A 10,735-nucleotide genomic window follows, 5' to 3' on the forward strand; every position below is an offset into this window, starting at 1 on the left:
ATGGGGCAGATGCAGGTTTACCTTGTTGTTTTCTGGGCTTTGCTTCTCATGACCATTTCTGGAGAGGATGACATAAGTGCATCAAAAGAGTGTGAGCATGCTCCCTTTGTTCCAGGATACAATCTTGCCGGAGAAGTATTTGATGTTGTGACCATGGAGCGAAAAGGTTCTTATGTGATCAACACAGAAATATGGGATTTAGGAAACGGCACTTGTAAATTACACAAAAACAAGTACATAAATGGAATAAAACAGAAGCTACCAGCAGCATTTGTAGACTGGAGGACCTTGCCAAAGTGTTCAATGAAAGTCTCCAGTCAGATCTTTGAATCAAGTGAAGCACTGGTCAATGATTCATCATCAGCACTCTCAGTCGGCTGGAAAGTTGGTTTAGATGTCAAGGCTGTTGGAGCTGCGGTTGGAAGCACTCATTCCAGGGAAGCAAAATTTGCAATGACAAAATCAAAACAAGACAAATACAGTTTCACCAAACATGAAGTTGGGTGCAATTTTTACAGGTTGTTTTTCCTCACTCATACTGTTAAAATGTACATTGACTATGAAATTAAAACTTTAATTGCAAATTGTTCCTTCTTTGATTCCACTAAGTTTAAATGTTTAAATTTATTGTTTCTTTACAGATATCATGTAGTTGAAAATCCTCCTCTTCATGCAGAGTTTCTTCAAGCTATCAAATCACTCCCTGCATCCTACGATCCAGACGCATACCGCAACCTGATCACCACATATGGCACTCACTATACCAAAAGAGTCATGTTAGGGGGTCAAATGAAAGCCATAACAGCCATCAAAACCTGTCAGGCAGCAGTGAGTGGACTTACAGACACTGCGGTGAAGGACTGCTTGGATGTGGACGCTTCTGGTTCCTATAATGTAGCTACTTTGAACGCAAAGACACATTTTTGTCAAGAACAGAAGAAGAAGATGGGCACAAATGAAAAGTTCAGCTCCATGTTCAATGAGCGTCAGACAGAGATTATTGGAGGAAACATAAATGGAGAAGATCTGTTTTTTTCTGGTTCATCACACCCAAACTCCCTTAAAAACTGGCTAAAGTCTTTGAAGAGTCTCCCTGAAGTTACTTTCTGAAACCCCTCCATTTCTTACTGAGTAATAAACACCCTGCAAGGAAAGGACTGAAGAAAGCTGTTGAAGAATACATCATTCAAAATGCCCTCATGAAGGTTTGCTCTAAGCCTTGCAAGATTGGCAGGAAGTGCAGCGCAAGAGACCGATGTGCTTGTGTTTGTGAAAGTAGTAAAATTATAAAGTCTAACTGCTGTCCAGCTGAAAAAGGACTTGCCACCCTGAAAGTCTACAATCTCAGAGCCAAAGGTCTGTATGGAGATGTAGGTAGTCAAACAGATGGCACTGTAACTGTTACATATGGCACGCAAATCAAGCGCACTGAGACCATTGATGATAATGACAATCCACGTTGGCCAGAAACATCTGAGTTTGGTCCTATTAAGATCAGAATGGCCAATAAACTAACTTTTAAAGTATATGATGCAGACAGCTACTGGAACAGTGATCTCCTTGGTTCATGCTCTTTTGATCTTAGAAGTGGAGTTGTGACAGACAGTTGTGCTTTTAAATATGGCAGGGCCCACAGTGTAATGAACACAAACCTTCTCCAATGACTACCTCTCTGGCTGATATTTTCAGCTCAAGAAATGGTGTTCTGGTTAAAGACCTGCAGGCTTGAATTAGCCCTCAATAACTCAGATACGTTCAATTTCAAGAGCACTTATGGAAAGCTGATGATGCTGTGACCTGCATCTTGAATCCCTCAGCACTTTCATCTGCTAGAAAAAAAAGTATATCTGTAACCTTTGCTTACTTATATTCCCATTTCCTTTCTGCATTCTTGCATTAATAAAGCATTCACAAAGACAGATCTGTGTGTTTGTGTTTTGTTTTGTTTTTTTACAAAATGCAAAAGCTACAGGCAGTGCTGCTTCTGCCCCATTTGATATCATTTTATAACCACATTTGAAACCGGCAACTTCATTTGTGTCCTTTGCAGTAGTTTACCAGGAAGTCAAGGTTCAGCTGATGCACTGGCCATTTATCAAGGGTGCCTCCCTGCCTCTTCCTAAGATGCTAGGACAGGCTCCAGCATTCCTGTGACAAAACACGGGACAAGCAGTTCGGAGAATGCATACATATTATCGGATAGAATAGGCCAAAATAGCATACTGCCATAACTATTTGTGCAATATAAATATGGGTAGTTTGCTAGAGTGCCATTTTGAATTCAGTCATAGACTCAAGAGTTCTAATGCTCAGACAGTTCTAATACAGTACAATCCGTAATAATAAAACATCTTCTCAGGTGATGATTCGAAACTGCACATTAAAGCAAAGATGGCAACTTCCACTTTGTGCACCTCTGTTGCTATGCGCCACCTAAGAAACTAATATTTAGACGCAATTGGAATGCTAACATTCGACTCTCTTCAAATATTTTTAATTTCAAACTGAAATACAAGAAGTTAATGTAAGGAATAATTGACAACGGGCTGTTGAATTATTGAAAAATAATGCAGACCCGAGGTGGAAATACAGCCATAATGCAAAGCAATAATTATATGGACTGGAATTATTCTGCTTATACCATTGTTACAAACACTCAAGACATTGTTGAGATATTTTATTTCAAGGTATTTGTCAGGTTTTGTCCTTGTGTGTAGGACTAATTTCTTACAAATCTCATTCCACGCCTCATTCCAAAACATTATTTTAGAGCTAGTAACAGGCTTGAGCGATTCATATGCAGAATGCAGTTATTAAAGAAAGAGATTTATTTTCTGAATTTACATATACTTAAAATGCTTTGGCAATACTATAAGACTGTAACAACTCTGGTTGTAAAGCACACACACGACAAGGGAGATGAAGGTAATCCAAAACTATCTTAAATAAATCCACAAGTAAATCCAAATCGAGAGAGACAACCAAAGCATAGACACAAACAATACCTGACAAACTGAAGGAGCTAACATAGGAACTTCAGTACTAATGATGACGAGTGCACACACCTGAACAGAATGACTAATCAACCAAATAACCATGACAACAATTTTAACTCGCTCTCAAAAAGGATGTTCTTTTTTTTTTTTTTTTTGCGTTTTGACTATTTGAACACATTTTATGTAATTTTGTGTTAAACGTGTGTTAAAAAGAAAAAAGAAAAAATGCAACATCCGACACAATATGTGTTAATTATCAGCCAATCACATTGCTGCTTGCGTCACTTCATGAACCATTATTCTTCTCAAGAGCAAGTTTCCTTGCACTTCAACTTTTCATCATTGGTTGATATCTTCAAAGTGTGATGGTAAGAAAAATGTTTGTATTTGGCATTAGAATCTTTCAAATTGTCTTTTGTGATCATTTGTAGAGGTCAAGGGGCATTTTACACATATACGAGGTAGCCTGAAAACTGCCTCACGAATGACGTTAAGGCTACACAATTTTGGCAGTGGGAACTTATTTTAGCAAGCTTTATGGTTTATTTTGTTATATTTATTGTGAGTGGAATCGCTTTTAATTAATCAGACATGTGTAAAATGCCCTAAGACATTAACATTACCTCTGACGTTTACATTTTATTTGGCTTTCTAACCAACATTAGCTTGCTGTACTCGTTATGTGTAAAAAATAAAGCTTTGAATGGAAGACACCCCTGAAGCGCTTGTGACAGTTGACATGACAGGAGATAAACGAGAGACTTCATCTCACTGACCCTCACCATCCCTTGTATGCTGATGAAAATACATAAATAAAAACGATTAATGTTTAAGATGCTGTCAAATACTACATTTTTTTTAATATTCAAAGTACAAACTTGATTAACCATTAACTCTTAAAGAATTTTTCATTCAAGCAGCATTGTTTATGTTTAAATTACTGTATTTTGATAGTTAACTTTTTTGAATTTTGACTTTTTATGTAAATGTAGCAGGTTTAATAAATTCTGTATAAACTATGTGAGTTTGCGGTGTTTTTATTGCATACAAGGTCTGTTCAAAAATAACATAAAAAATAACAAATACTTGACACAAATTGTGTTGCTATAAAACATTAGTGTGTGGAAAATTTCAACATACTTTCTGTGTTAGCAGGATTAACACATTGGTTGAGTTAAAAGTAACACAAAATGGGTTGTCCTTAACTAGACACAGAGGTGTGTTAAGAAACAACACAGGTTGTGTCATTTTCAACACATACTTTGTTAGTGAAATGGTACAAACTGAAAACAAAGTTCAAACAGTGATTGAATGTGACAAATACAAATGTCATTCCAATAAAGCAGTCAAGAGTGATTCATATTCATTTATCATCCTTGGGATTTGCATTCAATGGACACTTTGCTCAAATTGAGCTATAGTGCTGTTTATTTGGTTAAAACATCCTGTTTCCAAAAGATTTTTGGAGTGTAAGGTTTATATTTCTACCAGAATTAGTAAATCATGATAAACTCAAATCATGCACAAATTATTATCATTTACAGATCTCGAGCTTCATGATCACCCTCTCTACACTGGCCACAACGCATCCAAAACAAATAGAACCCATTATAATTAGTGATATTGTCTATACTGTAAACAATGAAGGACAGTTTATTCATACATTTGCTTTGATGGGTCCAATTGCTGTTGCGGCGTGGCACAGGGCGGCGCAGCACAACAGTAGTGCACAGGGTAGACAAGGTGTAATAATGCCTGACACAATGGCTGATGTTTCCTTTGAAAGCACAATCACGGTGACAAATATAGGGCATAACACCATGTGTAATATTAAATATTGGCCCAAATGACTATCAGTGATTGGTACCAGCCTCAGCATCACTGCAGCGTGTACTGGGGTTTTGTGAGTGGACAATGCAAATAAAAACCTTGCAATGCTGAAAAATACATCTTTGCATTGACTTTGGATGCTGTTAAGTAACTTTTACAATAAAAAACTATAAAGTCTGATTCATATGAAACATTATGATCAAGTGTTGTAACCAATAATATGCATATCTCTTGTCTTCCAGACATTTATCTTTTATATGCATTATATAAATGCATATTTTTTCTACACACAATGAGAATCATTTTGTTATACATTTAGTTAATGTTATTAAAAAAAATTAAATTTTTATGCTTTATAGATCGCTAGATCCACAGAGCTGCTTATATCCACTCCAATCCACTTATATTCACTCTCTAGGAAATGCTTGGCTGTTCCCATAACAGAAATGTAATGCGCTGTTCCCTTTCGAGCTTTCTCTCGACATTGTGGAGCATCTGCTGTGGGAACTCGCCGGAATGTGGCTTGTGGCCTTTTCGGCGTGAGGCCGCCGTCCTCCACAATCACCTCGATCCCCAGTCACCTTCTCGTATGACTGTTTCCGACCCCCCTCCATCCGTCACGGACTTCGTTGCCTTCGGCCAGGAAGGTGATGAGGACTCGATGTCCATCTTGGCTTCAGAGAAGGAGCACTGGGCGGAGACGGAGCGAGATCGTTCTGACAGCGAGGGACCCCCAGACCTCCAAGGGGAGCTCGTCAGGATTTTGACTAAGGCTGTCCAGGAGCTTGAGCTCTCCTGGGATCCTCCAGAGGAGCCCGCGAAGAGCAAGCTTGACTCCTGGTATTTTAGATCCAGCCGCCGTCAACCAGATTCGAGGACATCGGTCCCCTTCTTTCCAGACTTCCACGACCAGCTGGTAAAGGCGTGGTCTGAGCCCCAATCAGCGCGCGTCCACTCAGCCACACAGGCCATCTTCTCCCATGTGGACGGGGCAGAAGCCCACAGGTATGTGCGCATGCCCCCCGTCGAGGAGACTGTCAGCGCACACCTGTGTCCTGCTTCAGCAAAGACCCTTGGCGCGGATATCAGCCTGCCCTCCAAGCCATGCAGTATGACGACTCATTTGGCGAGCAAAGCTTACCCATGGCTGGGGAAGGAGCGTCCGCCCTGCACACCATGGGGGTGCTACAGGTTTTCCAGGCCAAAGTCTCTGAAGAGCCGTCGCTCCGGACACTATCAACAATCTGCGTGCGGCGACAGACTTCGTGTTGATGCAACAAAGTGTGCTGCCCAGGCGATCGGCCAATCTATGGGCTTTATGGTAGTCCTTCAGAGGCACCTGTGGTTAAACCTAGCTGACCTCAAGGACACAGACCGTAAGGTGCTCCTTAATGCACCTATCACTCCCTCCGGCCTCTTTGGTGATGCTGTGGAGTCCATCGTTGAGAGATTCACAGAGGCTCATGCCTCGGCGAACGTTCCAGCCACCTTCCAGATCTAGGTCATCTTCGGTGACCCACCCAGCTCAGAGGAGGGAAGGAAGTCCTACCGCAGCGGACCCTCAGCGGGAGCCGAATGTGGCCAGGACCGGGGAAGAGGCACCATGGGCAGCAGAGGAGCCCCCGCCGTGACTCAGGGCCGCCCTCGGCATCCAAGCTGTCTTCCTGAGGGTGTCGAGAGGAGGCTCCCAAGTGCCGCAGAATGCCGCCCCAAGTTCAAGTGTGCAGTGTTCAAAATGTTCTTTTATGTGTGTACGAGTCAATAAAAATTCTTATATCCTCACAGAAAGAGCTCTTTCCTCCTCACTTAATCAATACAGCTCCGCTCGCCCCACCTCAGAGCATTGCAGAGCTGCCAACTAATACTCGCCTGCGCATCCAGCGACCAAGCAGCTAAAGCCACTATGTCGGTTCCTGAGCCCATGGAAAGCTATTCCAGAAATCTTGCGCTGGTTATTCGGCATGATAGAGCGTGGGTATTTTCTTCAGTTCAAACTCAGACCACCCCATTTCAACGGCGTGGCGCAGTCTCTAACATTACCTCAAAGTGTGCAGTATGCAGACAGCTCGGAAAAGGAGCAATAGAACGGGTCACTCAGAGCAAGCTGGAGAGCGGGTTTTACAGCCACTATGTCGTGGTGTCCAAGGAAGATGGAGGACTCCGTCCGATTCTGGGCTGTGGCACAACCCAGATCTCTTCAACCAGGGAGTTCCCCTGGGCTTGGTGACATCACGTGTTGTGATCACTATGGACACAGCATCTCGCGTTTGGGGAGCAGTGTGCGAGGGCATGCCAGCATTGGAGCTGTAGTCAGAACCTCAGAGCTGGTGGCACATAAACCACTTGGAGCTGGAAGCAGTGTTCTTAGCTCTAAAGCAGTGGTCCTCAAATCTGGCTCGCGAGAGTTTTTCACTTTCCTGCAGAGTTTAGCTCTACCCTAATCAAACACACCTGAGTTTGCTAATCAATGTCTTCAGGATCATTAGAAAATCACAGGTAGGTTTGTTTGATTATAGGGCTGGAGCTAAACTCTGCAGGAAAGTGGATCTCGCGAGCCAGATTTGAGGATCACTGCTCTAAAGCAGAGGTCCCCAACAACCGGGTCGCGACCCACTACCAGGCCATGGAAGAATTGCTACCGGGTCACAAGAACGTTCTGGGAAAAAGTGTATAGATATGACACTCTGTCATTTATTTATGTTAATGATTGTTCTAATTATTCTGTATTTTCTTTGAATGCATGCGATTGATATGGAGTAGCAATTTGACAATTTCATGTTAAATAAGTAAATGAAAGATTGCTCGGATCTGTCACATATTAGGAGTTAAACGGATCGCATTTGATCCGTACAGATGAGACCCTACCGTTCGGCACGCACGTGATTCGCAGATTAATTTGCTAATTTACACGTACAAGCAATTTTAAACCACAATAAGAAGAAACGAAAGAGAGCTCAATTCGTTACTCATGCGCTGTTCTCGCACACAATCAAAGCGTGCACAAGAGACGTGTTTCAGACAGCTGAGTTGCGTATACATACACATAAAATTACCCTATGTCAAAAACCCTTCACGGCATTGTCATTCTCTGTGCTTTAAATATTTTTTTTCTTGCTTATCCGAAATAGTCCGATCTGTGACACAAAAAAAAAACACAATATAATGCGTTGAACCACTATATAATGCTATTATAATACTATATAATAGCCTAATATATATCTCTCTCTATATATATAAGGCTTTTATATATATATATATATAAGATTTTCTATCCTGTTTTTGGGCCTCTCGCATTCAGGACTCAACGCCCACTGCTATGATTGGCTAACAGTTTCACTTATTAATATAGGCCGCCTCATAATGTTAATCTAACAATGAGAGAAAAGAGGAAACCACTCGCTGCTCTTGATTGAACTGCTTTTGTAGTTTTAATAATCAATTTATTTGTAATGAACACACTAAAGGAATTTTTACATTTCACTATTTGTTTTTTTGGCCCCACTTTATATTAAGTGGCCTTAACTACTATGTACTTACATCAAAAAGTAAGTACAATGTACTTATTGTGTTCATATTGTATTGCAAAACACTTTTGCTGCTATTGAGGTGGGATATGGGTAAGGTTAGGGACAGGTTTGTTGGTATGGGTAGGTTTAAGGGTCGGTTAAGGTGTAAGGGATGGGTCAACTGTGTAATTATAAATGCAATTACAGAAATTAATTACAGATGTAATTACATGCAGGTATTTTTAAAATATAAGTACAATGTAAAAACATGTATGTACACAATAAGTGCATTGTACCAAATTATTAATTTAAATGTAAGTACATAGTTGTTAAGGCCACTTAATATAAAGTGGGTCCCTTATATTTGTTCTACTGTTTTGTTTTGATTCTTTGCATCTGTTCTTATTTATAATAACAAAGCTTAAATAAAAAATAATAAAATTAACATTTTTAAATAAAAAAAAATGAAAATAAGTCATTTTTGAAAAATTGCTCATTGTGACTCCTTTTGCCAGCAAAGGTCACATTTATTTGTGGATCATAATCTATTTATTTGGAATAATGGAACAAAAATAACCCCGTAGTTATGGGTATTCTCTAACCATTGAGTGCACATTGGTTGTACACTCATTATTGCATTATGGGATTGAATGAGTGCACTCGATAACATCCACTATCATTTCACAGCCATAGCCATAACCTTTTTAACACTCTTTGAGCATAAGAAAAAACATTCATGGACAGATTGTGTTACTCATTTGAAAAATGTTATTTAAACGTGAGTGTGGCAAGCAGTTTTTGAGATTTCAGGATTTCCCTATTCAAGCAGATAGGACTTGGTCTTGCAGGCCCTAAATAACTGCCCAGAGGCGTTGCAAATATTGCCGCCAAGTGACCAGAGAGAGAGAGAGCTTTGCATAGATAATGAAGGGTAATTTTGTTGCAAAAACATTTTTTTTTAGTCAGTTGGTTTTGGTTCTTTTGCTGTTGTAGGCTGTAAGGACCTTTGAAATAACTGAAATATTTTGGCACAGTAATCTGGAACTCTATTGTGATTGACAGACCTGGAACTACTTCATGCCTGTACTATGAAGTAACTGCACACCTTAATGTTCTTCAACCAATCAAAATCAGCCCCTGTGGTATAACAAATTATTATAATCTTCACAAATTTGTAGATTATTATATTTAAATCAATCAAGGACAGTTATGTGACGTTATAGAAACTGGTTAAAGAACCCATTCTCTTTGAGGCTTCTGAATTTGAATGGATGAGCATGGTTTATGGTATTACATTCAAGTATATAATCCTCTAAATGTGTTTGCTTTATTATCTTCTTTTTGGTTAACAATAGTCACATCAATATATTTTAGTAAATTATGTTAAATAATTAAGCTTAAGACTTAAGACTAAACATACACAGCATATGACCCAAGTTGTTGTATCATCAGTGCAAGAAAAATTGAGCCACCATGCAATTAATATTTTTCTTGCTTATATTAAAACTGCAGGAAACTACATTTCCTATGCATTTCTTAGTGTTGTTGTGATATATTTAAGTGTCTGTGGTTCGTAAGTATGTTTCTGAGCTTCAGCATTTCACACATCAGTTGAGCTGAAGTGAAATGCATTTAGCACTTCTCTCTATCATGCACACCACGTTGGGACTTATCACATACTTTAGCAATAATCACACACTTGTGTACACATTTATATTGGACTAGTAGCTAATTGAGCCTCATAAGAGATTCACCATCATGATGTCAAAACCAGTGCTGTTATAATGGAATAAATAAGGATTTGTTATTGTTTTTGTTGTTGTTGTTGTTTGTTTGTTTTTTGTTTTTTTATCAAAGTGATTCATAATGCAAGCATAGTTACAGTGGAATGCGAAAGTTTGGGAACCCCTTACAGAATCTGTGAAAATGGGAATAATTTTAACAAAATAAGAGAGATCATGCAAAATGCCTGTTATTTTTTATTTAGTACTGTCCTGAGTAAGATATTTTACATAAAATATGTTTACATTTAGCCCACAAGACAAAAAAAAATAGCTGAAATTATTAAAATAACCCCCTTCAAAAGTTTGGGAACCCTTGGTTCTTATTCTTAATACTGTGTGTGGTTACCTGGATGATCTACGACTGTGTTTTTGTTTTGTGAGGGTTGTTTATGAGTCCCTTGTTTGTTCTGAACAGTTAACCTGAGCACTGTTCCTCAGAAAAATCCTCCATGTCCTGCAGATTCTTCAGTTTTCCAGCATCTTTTGCATATTTGAACCCTTTCCAGCAGTGACTGTATGATTTTGAGATCCATCTTTTCACACTGAGGACAATTGAGGGACTCAGACACAACTATTAAAAAAGGTTCAAACATTCACTGATGCTCCAGAAGGAAACACG

The 10,735-nt window shown here is 39.4% G+C and overlaps 1 pseudogene; it reads left to right on the forward strand.

The window, feature by feature from the left end:
• On the forward strand, positions 1-1,796 carry LOC107748381 (perforin-1-like; annotated as a pseudogene).
• Positions 1,797-10,735: the final 8,939 nt, after the last annotated feature.

The sequence above is a fragment of the Sinocyclocheilus rhinocerous genome, unplaced genomic scaffold (assembly GCF_001515625.1).
Source record: "Sinocyclocheilus rhinocerous isolate Xijiao unplaced genomic scaffold, SAMN03320098_v1.1 scaffold1281, whole genome shotgun sequence".
Taxonomy (NCBI): Eukaryota; Metazoa; Chordata; class Actinopteri; order Cypriniformes; family Cyprinidae; genus Sinocyclocheilus; species Sinocyclocheilus rhinocerous.